At 38.5% G+C, this 3,783-nt stretch overlaps 1 long non-coding RNA gene across 1 annotated transcript; it reads left to right on the top strand.

Annotated features, from left to right (window-relative positions):
• Window positions 1-2,588: 2,588 nt before the first annotated feature.
• On the top strand, window positions 2,589-3,332 carry LOC104961616 (uncharacterized). Its single transcript, XR_800115.1, has 3 exons — window positions 2,589-2,610; window positions 3,044-3,063; window positions 3,227-3,332. It is a non-coding gene; the product is annotated as an uncharacterized lncRNA (long non-coding RNA).
• Window positions 3,333-3,783: the final 451 nt, after the last annotated feature.

The raw sequence follows: 3,783 nt of genomic DNA on the forward strand, positions 1-3,783 counted from the left end.
GAAACATGCATTTTTGCTTTATTGGGGGGGGCTGGGGGGGTCCGAAAACCCTAGGGTTAAACCCTAACCCTAACATGTCACCCATCTCCTTCGGATAGAGTTGATCAGGTTGTTGATTGTGGCCTGTGGAATGTTGGTCCACCCCTCTTCAATGGCTGTGCGAAGTTGCTGGATATTGGCAGGAACTGGAACACGCTGTCGTATACGCCGATCCAGAGCATCCCAAACATGCTCAATGGGTGACAGGTTAGTTAGGGTTAGGGTTTAACCCTAGGGTTTTTGGACCCCCCCAGACCCCCCCAATAAAGCAAAACTGCACGTTTCAGAGTGGCCTTTTATTGTGGCCAGCCTAAGGCACACCTGTGCAATAATCATGCTGTCTAATCAGCATCTTGATATGCCACACCTGTGAGGTGGGATGGATTATCTCGGCAAAGGAGAAGTGCTCACTATCACAGATTTTTTCAGATTTGTGAACAATATTTGAGAGAAATGGTTATTTTGTGTATGAAGAAAATGTTTTAGATCTTTGAGTTCATCTCATGAAAAATGGGAGCAAAAACAAAAGTGTTGCATTCATATTTTTGTTCAGTGTATGTATTTGACTATTCATCTCTTTATTTACCTATTAAACAATGAAGTATATTATGAAGCAAATCATGTATACTGTAAATACAACGCCATATGCAAACATCAAATGTAACTGACACTGTAATCCCCTGCCCTCCACCCTTCATGTTGTGTCCTGTCCTACTTGTGATGTGTGTGAGCCATGTCCTTGTCCGTGTGTGTTTGTCTTTTGAAAATGTTTAATAAAATATAAATGTTAAAAAATATATATATAACATAATATTAATGCCAACGTATATTGTTCGAAAGTCACAAAGCACACAAAATGACAGCAAAGATAAAAACCAAACCCAAAACGGTGGAAAGGGCAAAAAAAAAACACAAAACCACTAAAAAGAGATTCTAACAGACAAAAAGCCACTGAAGAAATGCATAACAAGGCAATCTTGTTAAATTGTGGAAAGTAAGATTAATGAAATGGAGTAGAAAATAGCAAGAGAAGAGGAGACTCAAGTTAACTACAACTAGACTTCCTGCGGCTCATTTAAAAAAAATGCTTGTTCATTTTCAGAGATGCTTGAAGTATGTTTGTTTATGTAAAAGTCAAATACTTTCCTTTTCTGGGAAACCAACCCTTGTCTCTCTAATAAAGACCCATCCTCCGCCTGCAGCTGCGTACCTGTGTGGGATCGCCTGTGCTGACTTGTATCAGAGGTGAATTAATGACAGAGGACCGTCCGATCTGCAGCTTTTTACTACGACGTCACCCTCCATCGCTGCAGGGTTTCACCAGTTAGTTCATGTTGCCTCCTCGTTTCCTACGGAGCTGCAATCAGCTATCACTTTGTTTTATTTTACACTTCAGGCTCAGAGTTGAGGGAGTCATTCAGTATGATTCATCTTTTTCGATCAATCAATCAATCAAATTGTATTTGTATAGCCCAATATCACAAATTACACATTACATTACTCAGGGATTTTTAAAAAGTGTGTACAGAACACTCCAGTCTCTGTCCTTAATACTCCCAAAGAAACACCACAATTAACAGACACGTGTATTTATTTTTAACTCAGGGAAAGCAACAAAAGAGAGATCCCTCTTCCAAGATTGAGAGATGTGCAATAGATGAGTATAGCTTAAAAAGATAATTCACATAATTTATGTTCCAAATAATAAAACTTAACTTACTTACGGAAGCACAGACACAATTAATATGTTAGATTTCGGTGACAAAAGTATTTTTTAGGTTAGGTTTAGGGATACATCATGGTTTGGGTTGAGGTTTGTTAGTTATGTGGGTAAGTTAAGCAGTCAATAAACCGTCACTAAAGTGCAGCTAGTTTCTAAACGTTCATTTGTAAATTTAAACAAAGTCATTGGGTAAGTAAGTACCGGTAAATGAAGTTGCGTACGTAACGGCGCTTATTGGAGGTTTGAACGTAGATTTCAAACGTGAGCATAAAATACTAGTATGATCCTGGACATGTCCATAATATGTTCTCTAAGTTACGTTTGTATGTAGACATGTAAGCTAGAGAGCTCTCTATATCTCTATACTCAACTTTAAACAAGTCAACGTTACCTGATTATGTTTAGGGAAACATGATGGTTTGGGTTAAAACTAGTATGTTTGTTACATAAATGAGGTTGCAAAGTCAGTAGTTGACTTTTGGTTTCTTCTTCTCATACGCAGTAAAACATGAATACCTTTTGTAAGACTTTAGATTCTGGACTATAAACATCAAAATGAGAAATACTCAGGAAAGGAGTGAGCAGAGAGTAGTCGATTCTTGTTCTGTTTTCTGTGAATATCTGCCTCACCCTCTCAGACTTTGAATTGCGCGCGCTACTAAAGAGACGTGTTACCATGGAAACCAAACAATGGTGTAGCTCAGTGCCGTATAGATAGAAGAGTTACGACAGCGGAAGTCCAAAAACGGTTATCGTCACGTGGTTCATGCAGACGAGAATCGTTCCCCGGAAGTTCATGGCGGGCAATGTGAATGCATTGATAACAGGAGATAGAACTTCGACTTTTGGTAATTATTAGTGAATAAAGGTTTTGATTTGCAATATTTATACAACAAATCGATATGTGTATGTATTTACATCAATATGTTTTAAAAAATAAAATAGAATTTGCTAATATTAAGTGATAATATTAGGATTAGTGTGAACAACTAGTTTACATGTTAGGCTAACAGTGCCTTGGTTAAAGAGCCTGTTGCTGTTTATTTATAGCTTTGAATTCTTTAAAACCAATATAATCTTCTTAAACTTGTATGGTAGTCAGGAGCATCACTTTCCAATGTTTATTGATATATTTAGAGGGAGGGGATCTAAAGGAATGCTTCAAAATTCAGATTAGATTCATTTCTACCATTTTCTTAAATTCATGGTAGTTTCAGTAATCCCATGGTAATTGAGGACACAAGTTATCGAAATGACTAATGTCATCTTTATGGCTTTCAGAAAGGACAGGAGACCGACAGGTGACTATCAAAGGACTAGCAGCAGCAGCATGATGATGATGTTAAATGTGTTGTTTTAGGAACATCCATTGCAAATACATGGAATTCAATAAACATTGAATATCATGCAGTTTGTCTGTGCCTTTTCCTCCGTGTTGTCCTGGTTTGCTGTGCTGCCTCCTAGTCGCCACCATGGTTTGCTGTGCTGCCTGGGGATGCTCAAATCGCTCCGAGAAAGGAGTAAGAATGTACGGCTTCCCCACTGACACAGAGCGGAGGAAAAAATGGCTGGCTCAAGTCAGCAGGAGCAATTTCACGACCAACAGACAAAAAAATATGTGAGGTAATTATATACAAACACTGCATTTGCACTTTTTCACAAAACGAAAACCACACCATTGGGAAAGCTTAATGTTTTGTTTAATACAAAAAAACAGGGAAAGGCTTGAAAAACACAGAGTTGAGACTCAGGGTGCAGGGTGAGGGTCTCAGTGCAGGTATTCAGGCTCCATTGAATCCCCCTCTGGTTCTTGTGCTGAAAGAGGGAGTAACAGACAGGAGAAAGGGTTATACACACCTATATAGCACACCTATTGGATGGGAAATTGCCGTGGGGAGATAAGGTGTGGTCTTTGTTCTCAACTGAGGTTATGGAACTTTATTATTTGTGAGTTTAACAAAGTACGACAAATGGCATCAGTAACAGATGTGATATGAATTTCTATAAAATTGTCTCACATT

Source organism: Notothenia coriiceps, unplaced genomic scaffold (assembly GCF_000735185.1).
Source record: "Notothenia coriiceps isolate Sejong01 unplaced genomic scaffold, NC01 NC01_scaffold00033476, whole genome shotgun sequence".
NCBI classification, from domain to species: domain Eukaryota; kingdom Metazoa; phylum Chordata; class Actinopteri; order Perciformes; family Nototheniidae; genus Notothenia; species Notothenia coriiceps.